At 49.8% G+C, this 12418-nt stretch overlaps 1 protein-coding gene across 11 annotated transcripts in view; it reads right to left on the bottom strand.

The window, feature by feature from the left end:
- PPFIA3 (PTPRF interacting protein alpha 3) overlaps positions 1-12150 on the bottom strand; it is a 54773-nt gene extending 42623 nt beyond the window's left edge. For 10 of the 11 annotated variants that reach the window (XM_033169083.1, XM_033169079.1, XM_033169088.1 and 7 more), the window contains exon 1: positions 11917-12149. The gene's annotated coding sequence lies outside the window, so the exon portion shown is untranslated. Of the gene's footprint in view, positions 1-11916 lie in introns of all 11 variants that reach the window. The other variant, XM_033169080.1, reaches the window with a different exon arrangement.
- Between the last annotated feature and the right edge of the window lie 268 nt (positions 12151-12418).

Raw genomic sequence — 12418 nt, 5'->3', positions numbered from 1 at the left:
CATAGGAATTTGTTCATATTTTTTTCAAAATATAGTCCAGCCACAAGTAAGGTCTGAGGGACTCTAGTCTTGTACCTGAGTGACTTTTTGTGACAAAGACATGAGTGGAGAAGCTCCTGAGACATCCTGACATGATATAATTAACTTTCATGCCACACTTGAGAGCCCAGCCAATGTGGTGTTTCCCTTTTTTGTGATGATCTTGTGCTTTGGGAAGTTCAAAGAGGTTGAACCAGCAAGTGCAAAATAAATGCAAAAGGAAACCTACACATCCTAATTATTCATCATTTATTAGCAAAGTGCTCTCACCCAGCTGAAAGGAGCCAGGCTTGTTATTTCCTCCAAACAGCAAAAGAATTCTTAATTTATGTAGGTTGGAGATGACTACTCTTTGGGAAACGTTTCCCTTGAGAGGTTATAGATGCGGTTTTGCATCCGATTTGGTACTGAATCCTCTCTCTATTTCCCCCCCCCCCCGGCCTCCGCCTCGCGTGCGCCATTTCCAAGCCCCCACCCACGCCCACCGCCGGCTCCCTCCTCCTCATCTCCGGCCCGCTCTTTCCACCCCCTCCCACTTCTAAGATGCGCGCACCTACATTGGCCTCAGAACCCCACTCACGACAAGGGGCGCGCGGCGCGCGGCGCGCAGCGCGCAGGACCCCTTCAGGGCCACGCCGACAGCCGAGGAGGCGGGGAACTCCGGCAGGCCGGAGGGCGCTGACGATTGGCCGGCGGGAGGGCGAAGGAGGGAGGGAGGCGCTTTTGAGGCGGCCGGCCCGGCTGCCGCGTCCAGGGCCGTGCAATGCAGTGCAGTGTAGCCTCGGCGCTGCTGGGGCAAGGCGGGCGTCTCTTTTCGGCTCTCTGTACAAACGCGCGGGCTGACCCTGATTGGCTAAAAGGAAGGCAACAACAACGGCCGGGACGTTTTTCCCACGGCACACCAGGCAACATCTCGCGGCACACTAGTGTGCCGCGGAACAGTGGTTGAAAAACACTGCCCTAGAGCAACACCCTCCATCCTGTCTCAGCTAGGATTTATGGCCAATTCAGCCTGACTTTGGTGCCAAAACGACCCCTGCCACTAGTCCAGTGTTTTTCAACCTTTTTTGGGCAAAGGCACACTTGTTTCATGAAAAAAATCACGAGGCACACCACCATTAGAAAATGTTAAAAAATTTAACTCTGTGCCTATATTGACTATATATAAAGTAATTTTCCCACGGCACACCAGGCAACATCTCGCGGCACACTAGTGTGCCGCGGAACAGTGGTTGAAAAACACTGCACTAGTCCTCCTCCCCCCCCCCAACAGCCGTCAGCTGAAGGAAACAACAGTCCATGCAGACTATGCCCTGTGCTGCTTCTTTCTTCCCACTCCCCAAACAGTAAGGCCTAGTGGTCACGGATCTGCATTGCCTAGATTCAAAGCGTTGAAGAAATTGGAGTTCTTGGTAATACCCTGAAGTCAATAATTAAAGAATCCAAGAACTCTGGCCAGGCGGGAGATCAATTTTAAAGTCTTCAAACAGTTTTATTAATATAGAAGCAAATTCCAGTCGAAATAAATTCCAGGACAAGGCCCTGTTTCGCTAATTCTTCCTCAGCTAGATTTTCATGGTCAAGGTGTATCAATTCTCTGTATGCCTACGAGTTCTTGGATTCTTTAATTTTTGACTTCTAGATTCAAAGCGTAGCTCAGTTCACAACAGAAGCCGTCAGGCGACCTTGGGCAATCAACTTCTCTGCCTCGCTTTTCCCAATCTGTAAAATTGGCACAACACTCAGCATTCGCATGGCTGTCTTTGAACGTTCACAACACTTCACACAGATTATGCAAGGAATAAATGGGCCCTTCTTACAGTCTAGGAGGGCAAATGAGATGAAGAAAGGTTGGTGGTGGTGTTGTGTTGAAAGTAAGTAAAAGTTCCCCCCCCCAAAAAAAATATGCTGAGTTATGAATTATGCAAGTCTGCTTAACTTGGAGCCAGGGAGGCTGTTTCCACACTCTTCTTGACTCAGCATTAATTTCACTAGGATGTGCTAGGTGCTGTACAGAAACATAGCAGCTGTGCATTCTTATATGCAAGGTGGAGAATTGAGGTTCACCTCCACACCACATTCAGACCCTCCAAGTGTCCCTGTTTTCCAGGAACAGTCCTGGATTTACAGAAACCATCCTGGAATGTCCCACTTTCCCTTTGGATGTCCCTGTTTTCATTGGGAAAATGTTGGAGGGTATGGAATAGGACATCCTCGGAGCCTTTTTTCAGGCAGAACTTGCCGGAACTCACTTCTGGAACCTCTCAAGTGGCCATCACTGCCATTCTAAGAGAATGAGAGAGGTGTTTGTGGCAAGTTCTGGCACCTCTTTTCTAGAAAAAAGCACTGGACACCCCTATTTTCACTGGAGAAATGTTGGAGGGTTTGCATATATATATCACTTTTAAAGTACGCAGCTTCCCGCAAATAATCCTGGGAATGGTAATTTGTTACGGGAACTGTGGCTCTGTGAGGGGTTAAACTACACTTCCCAGGATTCTTTGGGGGAAAGTCATGTGCTTTAAAGGCATTGTTGTGGGTGTGACCTGATGAGTCGTGGGGATGGAATTGAACCAGAAGCAACAGCAAGGGCACTAAAACTGGGGAAAGGCACTTCCGTCGATCACAAAGGAATAGAGGGAGACAGAACATCTTTAGACACTCCCTCATGGGTGCAGCAGTTGTAGGAGCAGTGTAACATCTCATTGATGCGACTGACTTCCAGTTTGTGTGCAATTTAATACAGTTCCATTGATTACCTCACCCCTTCAAGCCTGTGATGCACTATGACCAGTGTTCTCGGCGCATTTTGCGACAGGGAATTTCATTAGCGCAAGCAGTTTCTGAGCACTAAGATTTCGGATTAAAACTGCAGATTGGAAGGAAAGGAGGACCCTTTTCTGCCTCCCCTACTTCCAGCTACTCTCTGAAGACTGGAGAAGAGACCCTCTTAAGAATATTAGGGGGGTGGGAAGGGGAAGGACTAGAGCACGTGAAAAATGAACACGATGTTTTAGTTGCAGTTCATTCAGCTTTGTATTCTTCTTTTAAAAAAGGCACGCCTAGACATTTCTTAAGCAGGTCTCTTCTCCAGTCTTCAGAAAGTAGCTGGAAGTGGGGAAGCAGAAAAAGGTCCCCCTGGTCCTTCCACTCTGCAGTTTTAATCTGAAGTCTTTTGCACCTAGTCTTTGACCATTTACGACCAAGTGAAGATGCCTGGGCACCAGGATTGCGCCTGACATCTCCACCATCTGGGGATCATTGGATCTGGACTGTTTTCACACACTATTACTGTACATAGAATTCTATCCGTTATATTTTATCTGCACAATCAGAATCAATTTCTGGAACCAAATTGCTTTTTTTTCTGTGCAGCCTGAGCAGGAGCGGTGAACAACATTATAGTTAATTGTTGTCACTTGTCTTCACTTAACCAACCACCACCCCATACTGCACTGCTGCTCACAGTTGTGAAGAATATTCCTATGTTATGAGTGGTCCATGTCAACATTAAGAAAAAGAGGTTGGAATAGGCCAGTATATATGTGGACTGTCTCTGAATCAAGTGACTTTTCTTCTTTAGGTTCTCAATGTTCTTAACCTAGCTCAAGGTTGTCATCGGAACTAGCCAGATGTTTAATGGAGAATCAATCACAGTTATTCCATCATTTGAAAAAACAAGACTTTATAGCTGCCTTGCCCCAAAATGGCAACGAGACATTCTGTTTTGGCGACTGCAACCTCAGTTTAAGGAGCTATTTGGCACCCAGCTTATATATCTGAGTTTCTAACAATGCCCTCGCCCCCATTTTCCCAATGCAACTAGGGATAAGAAGAGTCCTTCTGGATCAGGCATCTAGTCTATCTTCTTGTCCTTATAGTGGTCAATCGGATGCCTAAGGGCAGCCCACAAGCAGGACCTGAGTGCGACAGCGGTTTCCAGCCACTGGGATTCAGAGGCATGCTGCCTCTAACAATGGGGGTAGAAGCTAGCCATCGTGGCCTGGAGTAGCCACTGCTAACCTTATCCACTGCGAAATGAAACACTGCCGCTGAACACCTTTCCGAAGCAGCGATGGAGAGCCTGCCTGCCAGTGTTGCCAATGGTCAGGGATGAAGGACCGCAGATTCCTCACCCCCATTGCAAACTCTGTGCTCTCACTGAACCACATTGCCTCCTCTTCTTGCACTGCTTTGCACTCCAGACAGAGAACTTAACTTGGCGTGGGAAGCAGCAGTAGCAGCAGCGCTTTGAACAAACTGCAGCCACCTCTGCTCGCTCGGAATCAAGTCCGTGTCCTAAAATGTTACCCCGTTTTAATCAAGTCACACGCTTTCCCTGCCGTCACAGCCGCCGTCCCTCTGTTGCCTCTTCACACCTGCCTCTTTACCTTCTGCCAGGCTGCTCCCTCTGCCTGGAACAACCTCCATATTCCAAGCTCTTCCTCAAAACCTTGTTTTTCCTCTCAGAATAATCGTTCCTGGGCCAATGCAGATATACTCTTCCTCCGTGATCTCTCCTGCCTTTTCCCTGTTCCCTTGCAAGACAACCCTGGTTCACATTTTACCTCAGCCATTACCTTACTAGGTAGCCTAAGGCAAGGCCCTGTGGTTAGCTATGGACAACCAGGGTCTCAGTCAGACAGGCAAACCACTACAGGGGAACATAGCATGGTCTCCCAAGGGCTTGATGCTGACCCCAAGTCTCATCTCTGATCCTTGTGAGTTTGCTGGAGAGCAGATTTTTTTTTATATAAAAAAATAAACACTAAGCAGCTGCCTCAGAGGGAGCAGAGCGAACCCCTGTGTTTCCACAGCTCAGGTCTAGCTTGGGCATCCTCCAAGTCTCAGGCATCTGGCTTATAGTTGGGCCCCTTGTTACTTTTATAAATCAAGAAATCTTTAATAAAAATATTTTTTTAAAAAAATACTTGGGCCCCTTGTTTAAAGGTCCATTGCGTATTATATACTAGAGGGTTGGCAATGGAAAACTATCGTTTAAAGTGTTTGCTGACTCCCCTGTTGTTTCTAGGCATAGGACCCAACTCCGTGGGGCTGAGGGGTCTTCGCCCCCCCCCCCAAGAGTCAATGGGAATTGCCATTAAAATGGTGCCTGTGCACCGAGTCATGTGATCGATTATGAAGGGAAGGGCTTACTCCCCGCCCCAATAGTTTATTCAAGTTGGCACCCATGTTGCTAGGGCAGAAGAAAGAATGTCCCAGAGTTTGACAGCTATGTCAAGGTGTGGGGCTGGCTCATCACTCCTTACTCTTCTCAAACAGGTCCTCTTGGAAAAACAGGGATTTATATTGACATTTCACTCATTCATTCTCACAAACACCCACCGAGGCCACTCATAACTCTTCCCTCTAGCATGGCTAATAGTCAGGGGTGGTGGGTGTTGTAGTCCAACAGTATTTGGGGGGCCACAGGTTTCCCAAGCAGAATAATTGTTTCAGGATAGGAATCTATACCTATAGGACTCCCAGTAGGTTCCTATGGAATCTATTTTTTGGAGCACCTCCAAGGAAGGAGATTCTACAAGCTCCATAAACACTCTGTTCCATTGCTGAACTCCCCTTAGCAATAGTTCTTGCTAATGTTTAACCCCTGGAATTTGAAGCCCTGCCCTAGACCCAATATTCCCTCCTTCCGCACAGAGGTGTTCAAATTTAACACACCCATACACAGGCCCTCCACGTGTCCCTGTTTTCCAGGGACAGTCCCGGATTTACGGAAGCCATCCAGGTTTCTGATTTGATCCAGGAATGTCCCGCTTTTCTTTAGGACGTCCCTATTTTCATCAGAGAAATGTGGGACAAGCTAAGAATTACAAAGGACACGGGTGGCGCTGTGGGTTAAACCACAGAGTCTAGGGCTTGCTGATCAGAAGGTGGGCGGTTTGAATCCCCGTGACAGGGTGAGCTCCCGTTGCTCAGTCCCAGCTCCTGCCCACCTAGCAGTTCGAAAGCACGTCAAAGTGCAAGTAGATAAATAGGTACCGCTCCGGCGGGAAGGTAAATGGCGTTTCTGTGCGCTGCTCTGGTTCGCCAGAAGCAGCTTAGTCATGCTGGCCACATGACCCAGAAGCTGTACGCCGGCTCCCTCGGCCAGTAACGCGAGATGAGCACCGCAACCCCAGAGTCGGACACGACTGGACCTAATGGTCAGGGGTCCCTTTACCTTTACGAATTACAACTCTACTGTGGCAGACAAGGTTTTATGCTCACCTCCTCTGGAACAATAACACAAGAACAGATTTTTTTTATTTTTTAAGAAGATGGGAGCTGGGGGAATCCAACCTACATAGAAGTGGTTCCAGACTTGACTGAGAGGTCCTCCCCATTAAGTCCAACGTGCAGTGGTACCAACAGGGCAGGACACCGCAGCAAATGTTCCTAGCCCCCCACAGCAAAACAAGCGTGGGGTGGGGGCGGCCAAACACCGCAGAGCTGGTTTGCCACATTTTTAAGTAAGTGAAGCAGTTCATGCTAACATCTAAAGAGCCATTTCCCACTAAGTCCAGAGGTTAAAATTACCTAACTGCATCAGAGGTACATGGAAGTGCCTCACTGCTTAGGGAAAGATGCTCTGTATACGGTATGTCCAAAGGGGCAGTCTCCTGCCAGGCAGGCAGAAGGTGCAGGATGAGGCTTTGGCTTCAGGTATTCGATAACGGTGCTGGAGGAGACTCTTGAGAGTCCCATGGACTGCAAGAAGATCAAACCTATCCATTCTCAAAGAAATCGGCCCTGAGTGCTCACTAGAAGGACAGATCCTGAAGTTGAGGCTCCAGTACTTTGGCCACCTCATGAGAAGAGAAGACTCCCTAGAAAAGACCCTGATGTTGGAAAAGATGGAGGGCACAAGGAGAAGGGGACGACAGAGGATGAGATGGTTGGACAGTGTCCTTGAAGCTACTAACATGAGTTTGGCCAAATTGCGAGAGGCAGTGAAGGATAGGCGTTCCTGGCGTGCTCTGGTCTATGGGGTCACGAAGAGTCGGACACGACTGAACGACTGAACAACAACAACATTCGATAACGACTGCTCAAACTAGTCGGAAGCCCATTGTCTATGATGGACTCAGCACTTAAAAGCATCTCTCTCTCTCTCTCTCTCTCTCTCTCTCTCTCTGCCCATATTCCATCTCCAGTTGGAGAGGTTCAGTTTCCCTGGAACAACAAGATAAACAGATTCCCTCAGAAGTGCCTATAAAAGATGCGAGCGGGGCTCGTAAGATAGAAATGCTTTGGAATGGATAAAAAGGAAAGAGCTCTCACCTATTCAAGGGCCAAACCTTGTCACTGATAAGTTCTAGGGTTGAGCACCGTGAAATCCTGGCCAAAATCAAACAGCCATGCAAGAAAATACTCAACAGAGACGTGCCATAGGTCACTCTCGTTACCTAATATACCCTCTTTCTCCACCAAGCCAAACAAATGGAAGCAAACAGCCCATCAAATGGGGGTGGCGAAATCTGAGTACCCCCAGAATCTTACAGAACCTGAAAAAATATACAGTTTTCGAGGCCAAGACAGGCCCACACGTGCACAGTCCCTCTCATGCTTTCAGAAGACATTAAGAGCACATATTAGCAGCTGGTCAGGGGAACAGACACACAAAGTCTAGGATGCAGCACAAATACACACAAAATGGTCAGAGGCTTGTGGATGGCATTAAGAGTGCTCTGTTCTTTTATGTGCAACCACAGACCGCAGACAGTATTTCCGGCACATGGATTTACACAGCTTTTACACCTGAGAAGTGGAGAGAGATTGAGACTTTTATGCATACATCTATGGATATTGAGGCTGCTATGAAAGAGATGCCAAGGACTGAACATTCACATTTCCCCGCCCCTCTCTCACATACACACACACACTCATAGACAGCATGAGCAAAGGAGCTATATATGAACACATGCATTGGAGATACATAAAACAAGATCAGAATCCGGATTCTGGCACAGTAGTAGACATTCTGAGCGTCTCCTGCACCTTTTATTTATTTGTTGAAAACCGGTAAATTTCTAACCTTCATGACTAGTGTCTAGTGAACACTCAGAAATCAAGGGAGGGAGAAGCCACATTCCCCTCCACAATAACCACCACGTCCTTTTCTGCTTGTCATCTCCCCCCTCGCTGTCAAACATTGTAGGTTATTTCAAGAAACTCTTCTCCCATGGAAGCAACATTTTGGCCTACAAATCCCATGATCCCTAGCTAGCAGGACCAGTGGTCAGGGATGATGGGAACTGTAGTCTCAAAACATCTGGAGGCCCGAGGTTGAGGAAGCCTGGCCTAAACTATGCTAACGTAACTTAACAGTAGCATAACCTGAGTTTAGTTTGCTTTAAGGATTTGCATCTCTGAGGAGCAGAATATAGAATTTCACCAACACTGCACTAGTGTTTAGGCGTTTGTACATTCACAGCCCCTGAACGCAGTTGCACACTGCTAAGATTGGGACATGGGTGATGGTGCTCATATAGCACAACGGGTTCAGACTTCTGTGCGTGCACACGGACATCTGTGCATGCAACAGCACAGGATGCACTCACAGCAGGCCTTGCCAAACCCATGGGCAGTGTACAAACTTATTTGCAGGTCTATGACTAGCAAAGGTGAGCGTGTGCATGCAAACCAAAACAGTGCACCACTGCACATGCGCAGCACAAGCACCACCTCTGGTGCTCCAATCCTCTTTGTATGCAGCTATGAGACACCTAAGATTTCATGCTCATCCAGAAGGTGCAAAGAAACAAATATAACAATGGGCACATGTTGGCACAAGCGGAACCACGTCTGTACAAAAACCATTGTACAAAATCCAACACATGTGCTGTAACTTCTATGTAGCACAGCTGGGCTTAGAAAAAAGACTGGTTTTTCCCTGCCACACTTCAATCTATTTAGAATCTCACCACATTCATCTATGTTCATCTTGACACACTGATTACATACACCCCACACCTAGTGCAGCTATACTTCGCTCCACACTACAAGCCACCTGCAACATACATATTCCCGTATAACTGCGCATGCGCACACACACAAAAAAGCTTGTATCGCCTACATAATTGCCCTAACACTTTGGTATTTCCCCATGCTTCTGCACATACAACACTTGTTGTCACAGCTGCCTAAACCAGCATGTCATCTCTGGCATTTTTGCGAGTGGTCATGCGCATGTCGCATGTGTGACTAACCCTCCTGTTTGCACGGCTGCCCTGCATGCAAACCTTTGTGCAGTATTACAACACCTTTGTACTGCAATGCATATGCAGACAAATATGCACATAAGAATGGATCTCGGTCAATGAACGTGCATTATCTCCTGCCCCCGGGAAGCGGAAAGTGCAGCACTTACTGTTGCTTGTGCAAATGGGTTGTACATCACAGCTTGGAGCATGCTTGTGAAACAGTGATGGCGCGTGTTGATTGTTATGAGCCTGCCTAACATGTGTCTGACCACAGCATCACACACACTCACATACACACACACACACACACACAGGGAAAGGCAGTCTATGTTTTTCACCTTCTTTTACACACCTGCACCTGAGCTGTATTAAATATAGCAATGGGTGATCGCTGAATTTGGGAGAATGAAGGTGGGAATCACACAAATTATAATCTTATCAATAACTCCTCCAATAGACAGCTTTACTTCAGGTGTAATACAATAGCTGCTTGCAGATAGGAAATGTAGGCCTGGAAATACATAATAAAGGAACCCCAATTTTTAATCAACATATTAATAACTCTCCACCTTTGGGAGATATATAATGTGATTATGCCTTATAGCCTGATACTTTCTTTGTCTATAGGCACCTCCATTTTTAACTGAACCAATGTCCTGCCTCATTTTTCTTAGCCATCATGTATTTCCATCTCCCAAACACTTGCACTGGATTCTCTTCTGCTATGTCTCCACATTGGTCCTCCACTCTCTGCAACATCTACTTCGAAATCCCATCCCTGCACCGTCAAACTGGCACCTGCCATTCCGATCTCCTGCTTCTGCTAAGACCCCACTCTGCAAAATATTAGGCCACCGTTTCATTGTATTACGAGGTGCAGAAAAGACAACCCATGGGGTGTGTTTATTCCTTGATAACACAATATATTAAGGGTTTTGGTCAGAACCTCAGACTCTTATGCTCATAGGACTGTGTGGTGTAGGGTAATGAAGAAAAACCAGGGAGGGTGCAAGACACGCAGGAAGAAGCTGTTTGGAAAGCGATTTGGTGGCAAGGCAAGGTTCAAAACAGAAGGAATCTAGGAGACCATAGAAATAAGAGTGCTGGGGGCCAACGAGTGGCATGGGCAAGAGGGATGGAATTGTGGGAATGGGCCAATTAAGAAAAAAACTAGAGGGGGCTGTGGGTTTTTTAAAAATCTGATGGAGTAGCATTGGGTGGAGTGGCATATGTTTCTTGGTGGGTATGAGGTGGAACAGGGTGGAGGTTCCCTAAAGGAAAGAGCAGAGGGGTTGCCTAGAGATAGAACGTGGGTTGCTTTAGCCAAGCAGGGGCGAGGAAAGACTGAGCAGAATGATGGAGCTGGAGTGATGTCGGCTGTGCGTGTGAGCAATGTTGAAATTTGACAGCGCTCAGGGAGAACGGGTGTTTGGGGGTCTTTAGGGGGCCCAGATGGGAACAAAGTCGGGGCTGGGTGGGGTGGGGAGAGAGTGCACGCTGTAAAGTACCAGGTGTGCAAAACGGAAAAGGGAACTTGGTGGGGGAAGGGGGTCTGGTGGAGGTGGGTAGATTGCTTGGGTTTTCCTTTAAGTGGGGGCATCCAAGGCTCAAAGGGTAACCAGGGACAGCTGAGCAGAGCTACAAACAAGGTTGGTCAGGGGATCTGGGAAGAAATAGGGGAGGGCCAGAGTGGAGGGGGAAGGCTTCTGTGTTTGGGGAATGGGCAGAAGGAAGGTGATTCTGGAGGAGAGAGGCCCCTGGAGAAACAGAGAGGGCCCTGGGTGAGCTGCTGCTTCCATGAAACAGACGACTGGGGAGGGGGTACAGGCTAGAGGCGCCTCCCCAGCTCTGGCGGTGGGGCACACTGTAGATCCCCAGCGCTGGCCATCACGGCAGGTCGACCTACCTATCTGGAGAGGCTCCAGGGCCCGGGTGGGTGGAGAGACGGAGGGGACGAGAAGGTGGGTCTCTGGGGCTGGGTGGAGATGGCTTGGAAGGTTCCAGGAGAAGGGGAGCCCGGAGCAAGGCTGCAGGGCTTTCAGAGAGGAGCCGGAGAGGAAGGAGGAGGAGGCGGCGGCAGGCAGATGGACTGTGCGCGGCTGGAGGATTTAAGGGCAGAGACGAGGAGGCAGGGCGCGATCTCGTGGGGAAGGCGCCAGGGTGCACCGGCGAGGAGGCTGGGTTGGGCGGAGGAGTTGAGTTGCAAGGGAGCGTGCTGGAGAATCGGGATGGGCGAGGGCGCGGGGTAGGGTGGGGTGGGGGGCGGCGGGTAGGGAAGGAGAGGCTGTGGGTGCCCGGGTGGTGGTAGCGACCGCGGTGGCCGGATCCGTGTAGAGCGCACGGAGGAAGGTGCGGGTGCTTGGAGAGTAGGCAGCGGCGGGTGGCAAGCGCAGTGGGTGCGATCGGGAGCGGGGAGCCCTGGGGATGCGGGAGTCAGAGGCGCATTGGGGAAAGGCCGGCGGGGAGGGAGGGAGGAGGGGAGGGATGCAGAGACGGGTAGAAGCTGCCGGACGATTTTTGGGCAGCTTTGGGGACGATGGAGCAAAGGCTCCGGACGGTCCCCTCGTGGAGAGGTGGCGCCCCGCTGGAGAGGGACGCGGAGATCGGGTGCAGCGGAGCGCAGCGCGGGGCTTCCCGGGAGGAGACGAGGGTTCCTGAGCTCGGCGCTTACCTGCCTTTGCAGCAGGCGGGGGAGGCTGCGGTGCTGCTGCTGCTGCTCCTGGTGGTGCTGATGCAGGAGGGATGCAGGAGGGAGCCTGGATGCTGATGCTGGGCCCCCTCCTCCGGCCTTCAGGGACGATTGCCATCCCTCAGGGGGACCCCACTCCCCAGCCCCGGCATCCCTCCCTCCCGGCCGGCCGGTCGGCCACCGCCTGGCGCCCCCCTCCAGCCCTCCCAGGCAGATCCAGAGAGCGAAAAGAGAAGCAAATCCCGCCCCTTCGCCCAGCGCAGAGCTTGGGCGCGCCTGCCCCTTTAAGAGATCTCTGATTGACAAGCGTTCCGACCAATGAGCTTGCGGCATGGTCCGGGACAGCCCTTTAGGCACCTCCCACTCGTGGAGAAGGGAGGGGAAGCCGAGCTCCGAGTGGCAAGGCGGCAGAGCCAATGGGGTGGGCGAGCTGGTGGGCGGGGGGGCTGTGAGAAGCCAATTGGGGAAGCCTATGGGCGGGGCT

This window comes from Lacerta agilis, chromosome 14, assembly GCF_009819535.1.
Source record: "Lacerta agilis isolate rLacAgi1 chromosome 14, rLacAgi1.pri, whole genome shotgun sequence".
Lineage (NCBI taxonomy): Eukaryota > Metazoa > Chordata > Lepidosauria > Squamata > Lacertidae > Lacerta > Lacerta agilis.
The sequence above is the reverse complement of the archived record's forward strand: the minus strand, read 5'-3'. Positions and strand labels throughout refer to the sequence as shown.